Source organism: Triturus cristatus, chromosome 8 (assembly GCF_964204655.1).
Source record: "Triturus cristatus chromosome 8, aTriCri1.1, whole genome shotgun sequence".
NCBI classification, from domain to species: Eukaryota; Metazoa; Chordata; class Amphibia; order Caudata; family Salamandridae; genus Triturus; species Triturus cristatus.
The window spans coordinates 505,760,965-505,777,043 of NC_140591.1; positions in this window are offsets into that span (position 1 = coordinate 505,760,965).

Consider the following 16,079-nt stretch of genomic DNA (forward strand, 5'->3'; position numbering starts at 1 on the left):
GTTGTCCCTGCAAAAAAAAGGCAAGGCCCGGCAAACCGGGGTTAGTATCCCTATCTGTCCCTGCCTGCAAAGGTGTCAGACACCACTGCCAGCATTCCCCCAGCCTCGGGCCCTCCCCACACATTATACCCTGCCTCTACTGCTTCCCAATGCTCCCCCCTCCCGGTCCCAGTGAAACCTCCCCTCCCAGCTCCCGCTGAGTGCCCTCCCACTGTGCTGGGCCCCCCCGGATGCTGACCTCTTCCCCAAGCAACTCGACTAACCTTCCTGCCTCCTCCTCCCCCTTCCTCCCACTCACTCCACTCCAGCAGTTATGCCAGACACCTACCTGCCAGCCCCAGCCCCCACCTTCCCGCCTTGGCTCCCGCCCCCTCCCCGGGACCACCTCTCACCTCAGAGGTCTTCCTCAGCCCTTCATTTTTCCACCCCCCTTCTTCTGACCACCTGTCCCTCAAACCCCACGGGGGCCTCTCCAACCACCCCCCATCTCTAACGCTTTCTGCGCTCCCACCAAAGGCTCCTGCAACCCCCCTGCCCCCCTTCTTATTAACCTTCCCCTCATCCTGTGAAGCCCCCTCCCCCCACTTACTTTCCTACCTACCACCTCTGTTGCCTGGATCTGCCCCTCCCCTCCCCCCACCTGTCCATGGCCCTGCTGGCACTCCCTTTGTATCATCTTGCTCCCCTCCCAATGCCTGGCTCTTCCATGAGGGTTTTCCACGCCCCCCTCCATACTGGTGCCCATGTGCTCAATATCCTCAATGGCACCGGCAGCCCTCCTGGCTGCTGGGCCTTCATTTGACCTCCTCCCCCTCGTGTCCCCTCCGTTCCCCAGTTCAAATACCAGGACCGGGCGCCAAGCGGCACCCGTCCAGACCCCTCATCGCCTTTCTTGCCAGGGGCCGCTTTGACCCCACGGTCCCTGCCCCTTGTACATACCTTGATCCTGTCTTCCCTCCGTGGCAGCGAACACACCCAGACCGCCCCGGCTACACCCCCGGCTGCACGTCATGGCGGACGCACCGACTCTGTGGACTTCACGAGGTCCATGCAGCCGGCCTCAGACAGCAGTTGCAAGGTCTCCTGCACCTTCCAATCTGCCTGCATTCTGTTATCACCCTCGAAGAAAAGGCCGCAACTGACAAGGCTGCAAGGCCACACCTATCCCTACTCTGATACGGCTGCCGTGTCACCTTTCCCAAAATGGTGACACAGTGACCGAAATGGCCGGCTATAAAGGGGGCCCTCCCGCCAGCCCAATGGTAGCCCAAACTCCAGCCCAATCGTGCCCTACCGACCATCACCCCAAAAGCCCCAGGGGTGCGAGCCTCACTTGCGTTCAGCCGCCCCCCCAAAGCCCCATTGGGGACTTCAACAGAGACATGTAAAGCTATAATAGTTACACCAAGTAAGGAATAATGGGAGATTGTTTTGAAGGCTGGCATTGTGTACAATTTTAGTTCAAACATGTTTGAATTTGTCGGTGGTTAACTTTTCTAAAATTTATTTAAAGTTGTCTAATATCTAGACAGCAATTTATCAAAGAATGAAAGCAGCAAACAGCCAAAAGTAGCATGCTTTGTCATTTTTATAGCATCCTTAAAGTGAATGAGCATTCCGGTTTGCATTTAGTGAAAACCAAAAGCACATCTCGCTCCTCTCAAACCCATAGTTTTACAATTATATACAAAAAAAACATGAAACTAAGAGAGAAACAGAAAAACAAAGGAATTTCAGGACATGCGTAGGACCTTGCCAAGAATGAGTATATAGATTCTTGAAATGCAAACGTGCGTCTCTCCATTTATGAAATACCTATACAGCAGATCGATTCAAATCTAGAAGTCAAAATGTATTTTGATTCAAATGAAAAAAAAAAGTAAAAATGCAATTCATCAAGACACTTTTGTGGACAAATATAATAAGCATCTATGGCTATAATAACATCGCGCTATCTGGTTCAATCATTAGCATACCAACAAGCTTACCAACGTCATATACAAAAACTCCGACAAATATTACAGTTAAAAAAAAATCAGTTACTGCCTGTGCAAAACTGCTTAAATGAAGCCGTCACTGCCGCGAAAAAAATCAAATATCTCTAAATGAAAACTGTATACTGATCGAGCCCAGATGGTGTCCACTTAAACATCATCCTGCATAAGGTAAGTGAGTATTTGCAGAACAAATGAGGCTTTGGCCTACATTTATTATCCTGCGTGTAATGGAACTCAGTGTGAAAAAAATGCTGCACTACGCGAATGCTAAAAAAAAATGAGCATGTCCATATTTACATAAAGTAGGCTTAAATAATCTAACCCGTGGCAAAAAAACTGTTTTGTGACGCACTTAGCGGTGCGCTATAGCACAAAGTCAAGCCAGCGGTATATGGCATAGAATTAGCAGTCGAGGAACTCACTTTAGTTCAGGTTCTGACACAAGGACACTCGCAGATGACGAAGCCACGTAAGGTGTGTCATTTTTCATAAATATATAAAAAACATATTTCACAACATACCACGGGTCAGATTTACAAGCCCCATGTGCTACTTTTGCGCCGCCGTTGCGCTACTTCTGTGACACAGAGGCGGTATAAAGCTAGCGCCTTGCTGCGGGGGATTTACAACGTGACGCATCTAGGGAGATGCGTCACGTTGTAAAGCCCTGCGCCACATGAAACCTGCGTCAGGTTTCATGTGGGATTTCCAGCGCAGGGTGGGCGTTCCGGCGCAGGAACGCCTCGGAAAATTGCCTGAGTGAAATCTACAAGATTTCACTCAGGCACTTTTCCGACCCCGCTGCGTCAAAACCTTGCGACTGCTTGAAGCAGGCGTAAGGTGTGACGCACCATGTGGAAGATAGGCCAGGTTGGCACAGTGCTGGAGTTGCATCGCGCCCACTACACAACTCCAGCACTGCGCCAACCTTATGCCGGCAGATGCGACACACATCTGCCTATACTTGAGCCATGGCGTGCCACATTGTAAAGGCAGCGGATCCGTGGTGGCGCAACGATGGCATTGCGTGTCGCACGTTTCTTGGTGATTTGCAGGGATGCGCCAGGAAACATAAATCTGCCCCCACGTGTTTGAACCTGGTTTAACTTGGCGTAAGGATTTGCCAATGAGCCATGTCAAGTTACTTTTGCCGATCTGGCTTTGAGTTAAATCAAAAGGGGAGTTTGCGCTGGTCCACACCAGATACACCTCATTTGCAAAAATTAAAGGGATGTTTGCACTTCAAGGTGAAAACTGATTTTGATTTTTCCCAAATTTCGACTTTAGGTGTTGGCAACCGGTAGAGCTTGAAAGTTGGTCCACATTGACTTTTCCTCAGCTTTGTGTCGCGAAATATCACTTAATATGGCACGAGCGCCTGCACAAACCTATCACCTGCACAATATGCAATGACATAAAAGTTCAGGAGTTATAATCATATTTGACATGTGAGTTAGGCCTTGGAACCAATTTGTGCCCCATTGAAAAACACATTCTGCATGCTAAGCTGGTCAGACTTCCTGATCAAAAGCAGTCAAAGGGGACATTTTCCTGGCTTGCACCAGGGCCCATGGCATACATGCTACGTGATTGCACGGATTCAGTAATATATCCTGCTAATAATCTTACAGCATTATGATTCATACCTGACTGGTTTACAATGGTCTCTGTCAAGGAATAATATTTTCTGCTGGAAATGTCTTTTTGAAGTGTTTTCTCTAGCAGTATCTTCATGAATCCTTCAATGCACAAACATAGTTTAAGAACTACAATTAGAAGGTGACAGGGGAGGGGCTCTGTATACTCAGGTAGAAGGCCGCCATTGGTTGTATGTCACTACACTGATGGATTTACATAATTGAATCCGTACATCAACAAACCACTAACTTATAATTTAAGTTTATTTTGCGTCATTCATTAAAATTCATACATATGCGAAGAATGAATATATAAAACATAAAATCGCAATAAGTAAAACACCAGTCTTAAAAGAGGCAAATATTAAATATTACTTTATAAAACTGAGAAAATAACTTTATGAGGATTAGTGTTATGACTCTAAGGATGGTCATTGCTGTTGTGTCTTTTGCTCTTGAATTGCAAACCAAAATTTTTTGATGAATTTGCAAGAATCGGGCCAAGTGCATGGGAAGGTAGGTGGTCCAACCTATTTAGGAGAGCAACAGACCGCAAGGTTAAATGCCTGGATATTGAGTATGATCTCCCAACTTAAAACGTACCATCGGCTAATCGTCAGAAAAAATTTGCAGATTTTTTCTAAATGAGTGTGAATGCCTAGGTCTCAGGCTCCTCAATGGGTATTTCCATGGTGACATACGCCCAGGCTGGACAAAAGCTGTGGGAAAGTCTATTTCCTTTATAGACTTTGGCCTCAGCACTGTGGGACTCTCCAAATGCATTGAAGAATTTTCCCTAGGATCTTGCTCTGACAGCGATTACAGACTGAAGTACATCAATCTCTCAATCTGTCCATTAAAATGGAGGCAGCACCCTCCACCAGTTCCGGCGTGCTGACTGAATGAATTAATGAATGAATGAATGTATATAAAATTTATAGAGCGCTAACTTAGCCCAAGGGCGTCAAGGCACTCAGACAAGCATCTAAGGGAACAGCCAGGTCTTTAAAACCTTTTGAAAAAGAGTGTGTGATTGTTGTCCCGAAATTTCCTCAGGGAGGGAATTCCACAATTTGGCTGCGGCAATTGAAAAATCTCTCCCGCCCCATCTCACCATTTTAAACCTGGGAATGGTAAGGAGATGTTTGCTTGCTGACCTGAGATTCCTAATGGGAGCATAGTGTCGAAATAAAGCTTTAATGCCATCAGAACCCAGGCCATCGTAAGCATTGTGAGTGAGGCAAAGGGTTTTGAACATAATTTTGCGATCCATAGGAAGACAGTGCAAAGAAAGAAGAGAAGCCTAGACTGAGTGGTGTTTAGGCAAGTCCATCACCAGCCTGGCAGGAGCATTCTGCACCAGCTGCAGGCACCGCAACTGTCCCATGTTAATGTCCAAATAAAGGGCATTACAATAGTCCAATCTGGACAATATTAGCGCAATGACAACTTGTTTGCGTGAGGCAAATGAGAGAAACTTCGAGGTCTTCCTTATAAGCCTGATTAGCCCAAAACAGGTGGCCACCGTCCTGCTAATCTGCCGGTTCAAAGAAAGGGAATTGTCCACCACAACTCCCAAGTTTTTAGCATGGGAGACGGGACTTGGGCACGTGCCCAGAGAGTCAGACCACCACTCCCCGGACCAAATGTCCAACTGGTCCCCAAAGATAAGAATCTCTGTCTTTTGCGAGCTGAGTCACTGATGTTATGAGTGATGGACACCATTATCTGCGTGTCATCTGTGTACGACAGCACCTCCAAACCAAAAGATTTTACCACCTTTGCCAGCGGGGCAACATAGATATTAAATAACGTAGGGCTCAAGGAAGAGCCCTGAGGCACTCCGCATGATAGGGGAGTTGGATCCGAATGGAAATTTCCCAATTTCACTGTTTGAGTCCGCTCGCTAAGGAAGGAAGCGAGAAGCCCTAAAGCCGAGCCCCCAATACCTATCTCCCTGAGGCACATCACAAGTCTCAGTGGGGATAAGGTATCAAAGGCTGCGGTAAGATCAAGTAAAATTAGTAAGGTGGTATGTCCTTCCTCCACCTGTTTACGAATATTGTCAAAAACCGCAGTGAGCGCTGTTTCTGTACTATGACAGCGTCTGAACCCATGTTGAGAACCATCAAGGATTTGATGGTCCCTCAAATAGGCACTCAGGTGGGAATTCAGGTGAGATTCTAAAATCTTCACTGGGACCAGCAAGAGGGAAATACGACGATAATTTTTCAGTTCCATCTTGTCCAGTGAGGGCTTTTTTTAAAAGTGGCCTAACCACTGCCGCCTTCCATACCAGGGGATATTGCCCCTCCGAGATGGCTAGATTTAGGACAGTGGTAAGATGCGGTTTAAAAGCATCTTTAGCAACTTTTAGGACCTTTAAGGGACAAGGATCCATTGGAGATCCAGACTTAACTCCTTCTAATAGGTGGTCTATAATCTCTGGTGACATACTCGGAAAAGCAAGTCACCTTCCTGCTGAGGCTTTCCGTTGGATAGGTTACAGACTGGGCATCTAGTTCCTTATTTAGATTTGAGGCTTCCAACTGAGCATATATATCTGAGCTCTTAGTGCAAAAAAAGGCTGAGAGCCTATCAATCAAAGAGTTCATGTGAAGGCTCCACAGGGTAAGTAACCAGGGGAGAAATAAGGGAGTTAACAATGTTAAAAAGCTCTTTGGAGGATTTAAGCGATTTTACGTAGTACCTTCCCTTTTCCGCCATGATAGCTGCTTTGTATGCTTTCAAACATTGTTTATGCAGTCCTCTGCCTGAAGGTGCTAGGTCAATGCTCCATAGTCTTTCCTGCTTCCTACACTCCTGCCTCAACTTACGCAGTCTATCAGAAAACCAAGGTGAGGACGGCCTTTTTCTTGCTGAATAATGACATTTTACGGGTGCTAAGGTGTCCATGACTGCTAATAATCTTTAAAATAACTTGTCTGAAGCTAAGTTAGAGCTTAAATGTCCTGGGAGCTGAACATTTGTGAGAGAGTTAGCAAAGGCCTCATTACTAATCAGATTAAGATTCCGTTTGTCAGCCACTTTCCTGTTTTCAGGTCGAATATTCCAAGAAGCCGAGACACTTAAACTAAAGGGAATGGCAAAGTGGTCTGACCAAGATAGCGGAAGGGGCTCTCCCACCCTAATACGACGATTGTAAGAAAAGATCCCATCTAGGGTGTGGCCCGCCGCATGTGTGGAGTATGTAATCAATTGTGAAAAGCCACAGTCATTCATACTTTCCAAAAGGGTTGGTGTGCCGTGACTTAAGCTATTATCTAAATTAAAATTAAAATCACCATGAAGTGTAAAATTTGTTCTTTCTAGGTAGGGCTCCAAAAGGTTACAAAAGTCCTGACTGAAGGATGCTCTAGGGCCAGGTTGTCGGTAATAGAGAACACCAGAAAAATGTTCTGTAGGGTGCGTATTTATGGAGAAGTATAAAGCCTGGTACTGGTCGAGAGGTGAGGTGAGTGGTTCAGAGCGACAGATAAAAGTATCCCTGAACAAAATACCCAGTCCCCCCCCCTCGTCGTCCTACTCTGTCCAATCTGGTAAGGCAATATCCCAAAGGGATAGCCTCTACAAGGTCGGGACCTGAGCAATCATTAGCCTACGTTTCAGTTACGAACACCCAGCCCGGTTTTTTACTCAAAACCTAAAACAGCTGAAATGGGACAATGAAATCAATTGAGAAGTTATTCCATGGATAAGAGCCCAATTCAATGCAGCTACAACCCAACACAACTCTCCTATCAGGCAGTGGATTCTCTTTATCGATCAAATACTTCTGGAATTTCAAACCAAGCTCTCGCTATGCACCAAGCCATGTAATCTGCTTTCTCCTAAGTTCAAACTGACAGAAGACCTGAAGGCCTTGCAAAGCAAAGTCAACCCCAAAATGGAAACTCTCATGTTATGTTATGTTATGTTAGAGAGTATTTATAGAGTGCTGCTGTCACTCCAAGGAGCATCATGGCGCTCATCAAGCAGCCTTCTTCCCTAGCTGTGAAAAATAGTCTAAGCCAATCAAGATCCCTCTTCAGAAAAACAATCTGGCATGCCAAAAATGGAAAAAACTAGGATTTTTAGATTTGAATGCAAGCTGCAAGAAAGGAAAGGAATATAATGAGTTTCTGGTCACTGATCAACCAAGCTTCAATAGGAAGATGGAGGGGTACTATTGCAAACATCTCTGAACATGCGTGGGTTTCATTCTTGTCGGATACTTTTTCAACACAGGACGAATGCTCATCCATATCCTGCAGCTCTCCAAGCAATTTATCTGCACCTCCGAAGACCACAGAAATGCCTGGATCTCCAATCATCCTTGATATTTGTAGCCGCATGGAGGAACGTTGTGTACTAAAGCTGCCAAGGCTGAAAAAAGAAGGAGCTCCTGGCCCTAACAAGCTAGCCACCGCTTTCTTTACATCTGACCCCGTTTGTTTGTCTGAGGTGTTAACGTCTCTGATTAAACACTGCTTGGTAGCTAACACCATCACAGACTACTGGAAAGGATCCATTATTCAACAAATCTTCAAAGGAGGAACAACATCAGACCATTGCCACTATCGGCTCATTGCTCTAATTGAAAATGATGACAAACTTTACACCAGCCTACTACTTGATGATCTTAGAGTCTGGGCAGAAGAACATGAGATCATACCCAAGAAATCAATGCAGCTTCCAAGATACATATGGCACCCCTTCAAATCTGATGGCCCTGGGACTCATGTGTGACAAAGCAATCAGAAGCAAAATGACACTTTATTCCTGCTTTGTGGACTTCAAAGCTGCTTTTGATAGCATACGAAGAGGGCCTCTTTGGTGTAACCTGTGGGATTGGGGTCAGCCAGACGCTTTTCTGAAAGCGATAGTGCAGCTATACACCAACACCTAGGTGTGACTCAAACTGGGTGAAGGCTCCTGTATTTCAAGGAGGATACCTACAAATTCTGGGCTGAAGTAAGGTTGCATGCTGTCTCCCTTGCTTTTTAACTTCTACATAGCTAACATGTCGAAGCATGTAGACGAGGCAAACTGCCACCTGCCCAAACTACGAGGCCAAAACATGACACATTTGCTATATGCAGATGACCTAGTGCTCCTCAGTCAGTCAAAGATCAGCCTTCAACAATACCTGTCCAACTTACATGTTAACACTGCTAAGAACATGCTGGAAATTAATCAAGGAAAGACCAACATGGTCTCATTCAGCCTAAAACCAAATCTGGTCAATAGGTGGCGAATTAAGGGTGTCTGGCTCCATCACAGCAAGGACTACAAATAGCTGGGGATCCTTCTAGATAGTAAATGGTCATTCACACCTCATCTACCCACTATAAACAAGGGCTCCAGTTTAATGTTTGCTCTCTCAGCCATCGCTCTGAAGCCACGAGGCCTTAGTCTCGATCCTCTCCTTCAGGTGATGAAAGCAAAATAAACTATCGCAACACTAATTTACAGGAGTCAAATTACCCTTGGCAGGGAAGCTGGGTCAGTAGGCAAACTGGTTACTAAAATCTACAAAGCAACTCTCTGCCTTCCAAAGAGAGTGTCACAGGTGTATGTGAGACTCAAGTACAACATCACAAAACAGCACTGGGCCAGAGGCATTCGCTTTCTCAACTTCTGTCACAGGCTCAGATCAGCAACACCCGACTCCATACATGGTCTTATCTGAAGCGAACTTGAGTCCTCCGACTCAAGATCATCATACAGGTAACATCTTGAGGAAAAATTGGTGGAATTCTCACTGTCTGAGGCCTGGAGCAAACATCTCTCCAACCAGGTCTTTAGGAAACTAACATCACTCACAGCTACAAAACAATTAAAAACTGGAGGACTTGACTGTGTTAAGCAAGCGCTCTCAATCATGGTCAGTTTTAAACTCATATTCTTCCACCAAGCAGCAGAACCACATCACTTGTAGTTACCCTATATGGATCAAGGCAAGGTTCATGGCTTTAAGACTGAGCAAGTGGAATCTCCATGCTCACCTTCCGTCCTAGTGCCGCTCAGCAACTCATGACACAAGCTGCCGTTTATGCAGACAAGGGAAAGAATCCTTAATCCACATTTTATGTACCCTCTCTCAACTACTGCACCAAAGGAGAATTTTTCTCTGTCCCGATTTTATTTGGCTAGGAGTGCGCACCTTCCAGCAGACAGTCATCGCCAGCCTGAACCCATCTAAACCACTACTATCTGTTAAAACTGTTACGTTTCTCCGGATGGTTGCGACTAAACTGGAACTTGTCCACTCCACTAGTATTGGGATAACATGATCTTAAATGGGTAATTTTTGCTCTTCTACGTCACCCATTATTGCATGCCCAACATGGGGGCGGGCAGAACTCGCTACAATCAACGATATGTCCTTCACGCTTTAGTTTAAGATTAATCATATAGCGGCTTGCTTGGGCTGGGTCCAGCCACGTCAGTAGTTCATTTTGCACAATACATTTTAATATCTACACTGCTGCTCATAACAGTTAGAAAATGATCAATCCTGCTGCCCTACTTTCAGAGGTCAGGCATTGCCCTGCGCGTTTACAATATTTTATTGATTATTACCATTCTCTGCACTGGTCTGCTCTAAAAACGCACAGCCTGGACTGCACTAGGTCAGCCTTTCAGCAAGACAAGTCTTTGACCCGTTCTCGTCTATTATCAATTGTTGATCTGTTGTTCACAACAGGCCTGTGTTCTGTGTATTTTGTACATTGTTTGTAAATCCTCACACAACAGCCTGATCTGTTATATGCACTGACTGTTCCTTTACCCACTTTTTAAAAAAATGGCTCAGCTGAAACTTCTTCAACTGCTTTTTGCAGATTTGTTTTGCAACAGGTCTGTTTTCTGCATATTTTGCACATTGTTCTAACCCTAGAAGGTCTGTTTTGCAATGTGCAGTTTGTTTTCTAATTTGTAAAATAGTATTTAGCTGAATCCTCTCTGCTTGTACTTTGTGATGCCTGCCTTCACCAAATGGTTTTATCTTGAAAGATTGTATATTTTTTCTTTCTTCACTGTTTGTAATGGTTTTAAGTAGCCATACAATAAAATTGACTATGGGAGGAGGTCATGCAGAATTCCAGTGCGTCCTTACAGCTGGAGACACCATCTAAACATAGGTTTCACAAAAAGTGAAGCATGCGGGTAAAATCTCTATACATAAGCATAATAAATGCAACATAGATTCTCTTTTAAAGTCGCAGAACCTGCAAGACGCGCTCCCCAAAGTGCCTGTCCATATGAGCGAAATTCATAGATTGGTAGGACCATTAACCAAGCTCTCAGGATGAAATGCCTGGGTTCTTTTGTTCGGGAAGCTTTCAGATAAGGTTGCCACTTTGTGTCCTCGTATGATTTTAAAATGGGGGCGGCGTAAGAGATGGAGCGAGTGGATGCCAGAACAGGTTTCCTTGAGCTTAGCACAACCTGCTTACTCAGGATGGTTTTTATGCTTGAGTAGGGGACATCTAAGGTGATGGGGCAAGGTTGCCTGTTTCCGACATACTCTGGAACCCCTGGTCAATGGACCGTTTGTACCTGCTTAGACGTGTAGAGGGGAGGAAAAACTTGTTGTCTCAGATTTCACAGTCCCAATAATTCATCACTCCGAAGAATCACAGCCTCCAGTTTCTAGGTTAGTTGATTAATTACAAGGCCATAAATAACTGGACATACAGACACCTCAAGATGAGGTTGTAGAAATACATCAGAATTAATACAAAGCCAAACCTATGGGCGAAATTCAATCTCTGAAGCATATAAAGAATGACAAATTCCAAAATCAGAATGCAGGCAATGAGTGCCCCAACATCAAGATTAGCCTTCATTGGAGGTTCGTAAGTAAAAAGCATTGGCCTGTCCCTACTCTACCACTAACATGACATCTCTACTGAGTCATATTCTCTGATGCAATAATGACTTCCTCATAGCTTGTGAGTCTGTTATTTGTCAAATGCTGTGTTTTGGTTCTTGTCATCAGGAGCTCAACTGAGTGTGGAATGTATACAGTAAAAGGATGACCCATTAAAAATGCTCTCACACCTTTCAATGCTGACACCTGTTGCAGCAACGGATCTGAGACATCTGGGCAACTCTGAAGCTACGGGATCTAATGTACCTGAAAAGTAGGCGACTGGTCTATGGCAGTGCTTAATTTGTAAAATATTAAGTGCAGGTGCTCAAATTTTTTGAGGAGGCCACACCCACTTGTCCAGCTCCACCCACTTCCTCCAGAGGCTCCACCCACTTCCTTTATTAGTTCCACCCACATCATCAAGCCTCACCACATCAGAGCCTTCTTCTCACTTCTTACGCTCCGCAAAAAGCTGGAGACCTGGCTCTTCACATCAGCACTTCGAGGATCTCCCACCTACACACCTGCCCAATGCCTTGATACCCTCTTGGGTGATTAGTGTGCTATACAAATCAATACTACAACATGACATAACGTAAAATATGGGAAGCCTATGACATCAACTTAAAAGTGATCTCAAATAAGAGAATGTGTGCAAATCTGAAAATGCAGCTTTAGGAAACGTCAATAGAGGACTTAAGTCAGTTTTGCAAACTAAAGAGAATGTGCTTGTACTGTGCTGTTTAAAAGAAAGGAAGGGATGAAGGAAAGAATACATTAAAGAAGGCAGCCTCAAATGCAGAGTGGAAGGGGGTACTGGAGTGAGGAGATAAGTAATGGATGAAAGAAGGAAGAAATAAGAAAATAATGTGAAATGAAGAAATGAAGGGATAGAAGGAGAATGGAAATCAATGATGTGTGATAGATGAATAGAAAGAAGAAAGAAAAGGAAGAAGAAACGCAGAAGGAAGGGTTGAGGATAAGAAAGGAAGAAATTAAAGAAGGGATGAAGGAAGGAGCAGGAAAAAAAGAAAGTACGAAATGAATGGAGGAAGAAGGATTAAATGCACCAAGGGAGGAAGGATGGGGATTGAATGAGGGTGTAAGGAAGGAAGAATGGAATGAGGGTATAAGGAAGCAAGAAACAAGAGGGGAAAGAAGTCATTGCTGGAGGTGTTGAGGGAGAGAAAAAAGGAAAAGAAAAAAGATGGGACAAAGGAAAGAAAGGAGGTCAGGGGAACGGATACCAGTATGAAAGGTACTGGGTCCAGGAGGTACAGAGAGAATAATGACAGTGCAATATTGCAAAGAAATTGGAGGGAAAAAAAAGATTGAAATACATTTGTGTCCTTAACATACCATGTATGTTTGTAAAGCACATATTCACCAAAGGAAGCCTTGACAATGAATTTAAAATGTTATGATCCAGATCAACAGCACAAATGTTATCGACCTCAGGAAGATGAAAGACTGAGTTGCCACACCTAGATTTAAATTTATGACCCTGAGAACATACACTGATTCCTGGAGTGGATATAAAAAATATGCAAGAAGGAAAAACATAAAAGGGGGAGTGAGGAAGGAGGAGAGGGCTGAAGGCAAAGATAGATACGGTAGACAAAAAATGTGAAGAGAAGTGAGGAAAGCAGAGATGGGGAGAGTGAGATTGGAGTGGAACAGGATGAGAATGAAAAAAGGAAACAGGAGAAAGGGGGGAAGAAGAGCAGACTGTGGGGAGTGCATGAAAAGAGAGTGGAAGAGAAAGATGAGAAGGTGAAAAATGAAAAGCAGTTAATGATGGGAGGTGGCGATTAAGAACAAACGTGGACGTAGGACAGAAAGTGAAAGAAGAATGGAGAGAAGGGAAGGAGTTAGGTGTGATGGGTAGGAAGAAAAGCAAATACTGAGGAAAAGTAAGAAAAGAGTACACCTCTGCTTTATTAAATATACAGTAATTAATTATGTAAAGTTGAGGGGTGACAGGGCTATATCACTCTTGGCTTGTCTAATCAGTGCATAGCTGTGCTGTCCAAGACACACAATAGCGATTAAGGGCACCAAATAACTGAGTGCAAAGATTGGGGCACACCATTTGTGCATGCACTGTGAAAGCACGTGCCATTGTTAGTTTTAAGGACTCGTTCTTTCAGAGTGTATGTGAACATGGCGGTTCCCCCCCACCTCCTCAAGCTTGGTGTACGCGCTGCCAAAAGAGATTGTTGCATCAGGCGCCAGGAGCGCTAAAGCGGGCGCTGGCAACACATTCACTTAGAAACTTAGTAATTCATCCACTCACATTGACTTGAGTTTTGAAAAATACATCACAAATTAACCCCATGTGAAGATAGAAACAATGTCATATTTTTAAATTACGGCTTACTTTTACAATTTGTCCACTTCAGGCTTGTTTGCACAGGTCTTCCTGTGTAGTTTATCTGAAACATTCTATATTTTAACAAGTGTGCACCGAATCATTTGCACAACATGTATGACTCTTTAGTCCTCAAGAGGCAACAGTGGTGGAAGAATGAAAAAGTCATATATGACTCTTTCAATTTAGCTCCTAAATTATAAATCTTTTTTCAAAACAGTTAACCCTTTCCATCTCATAATAAGCCAATTACATGCAGTGTAGTGGGTCAGGGGCTGCATTTTACCATAAGTGGATTTAATAAAGGAGACGGACAATGGTTTCGGGACAATGGTTTCCGCAGCATACTATTGCTCTTTTTGCTTTTGGACACTTTAATCAACCGGCATGTATGTTTGGATCAATCAGTTTCAGCTGTTGTATTAATTCATCTAGTAATTGAATTTAGTGGAAATGAAATTAAAAAACACACTTGCAGAGACAATGCAGCAATTATGTGAAATTCAAACACACAAATACTTTCCTTCTATTAACTAACCTGCTTCAGCCCACTGCCCACCATATTTTAAATCACAAAGTGCATACACTTGTGATTCTGGATGAGAGTATCCTTTTTAAAAGCGTTCTTTGTTCAGGGTTCTCGTTAGCCAGTCTTTTTAATTTGGTAAGGTCAACAGCAACTTGCAGATTAGAAACGGCCTTCTTTTCAGGTATCTGCTATTTCTTTCAGCTATTTCTTCTAACAAATGTGGACTTCTTATATCCCACAGCTGAGCTAGTGCAAACTATCTGTCGCAATGAAAACACTACAAAAATGCACAGAGTCCTCTTTTTCAAGGCAAACACACAAATGACAAAATCAGCAATAGCCCTCCCAGTGCCGAAAATGATTTGCTCCTCTTACCTGATCTTTGAGGGATGATGGGCTAGTCACATTGGGCCATATGTAGGTAGCCCAATACTGGTCGGTAACGGACGATTTTCGGTAATTATACCGTTACCGACCGGTATTTAGGCTTTTGATATGTAGGGGGATCATTTCTGTATTCGGTAATTTACCGAATCGGTAAAATTACCGAATCGGTAATTTTACTGATTCGGTAAATACCGAATACAGAAATGAGATGTAGGGGGAGTGTGTGGTGGGTGTGGGGATTCGTTATTTACCACCAACTGAAAGTTGGTGGTAAATGACGAATGACTCAGTAAATGCATTTTTCGGCCCTTAGATGTGTGCAATGTGGCAGACACACATGCCCACAGGGCATGTATGTGTGCCACATGTGCACACATGCAGGAATCAGGGGTGCAACAGGGTGTCAATGTGACACCCTGCCACCCTTGATTGAGCTCCCCCCATTACCGATTCGGTATTTACCGATTCGGTAATGGTAAATGGCTTCCCAAGGATTGCTATGGGCCTCCTGGCCCATAGGAATCAATGAGATACAGGTTACCATTACCGAATCGGTAAATACCGATTCTAAAATACCGACACTTACCGAATCGGTATTTTTTTACCTACATTACATTTACCGATTCATAAATACCGAATCGGTAAAATTAGGTATTTAAGAATCGGTAAATGTAATTTACCTACATAAGGCCCATTGTGTTGCGTCACCTTGTGCTGACTGGGTTCAGGATGTCCTGCTATGCCTGCTGTCTGGCTGCTCCTCGTAATGCTGCCGGGTCCTGTGCCACGCAATTAGAGTGCTGGCAGTTACTAAGTACAGAGCAGCATGTGCACACTGTAGTTAGTTTTGGGCCATGAGTACTAAGTTCGAAAGCAGAGTTACAGACAGCTCTCCAGGTCAGTGCTGATAAAAATGCATGGTACAAGTATGCACTCTTGTTTAATTTTAGAAAGGCAGGGCAGAAAAATAAATCTACAGAGGATTTCATAGCATCCGGCTATAAAACCCAAACTGTGACTCAAGCGCAGCTTCTGGCAACCATCGGTCGGATTTTAAATCTGAAGCGCAGGCCCTCAGCATGAAAGACATGAGATTAATGAAGTGCCTTAATGCCGGATATGTATTTATTTTTTGTGCGGCTCTTGTTGCTTTTTTTGTATTGTATTGTAAAATTGCATTTATATAGCGCTGACTACCGCTGACGAGGCATCAAAGCGCTTTTTCGGCGAGTAGCACGCTACTCCGGAACCCATAAAGGATTAGTGTTGAGTTAGTATA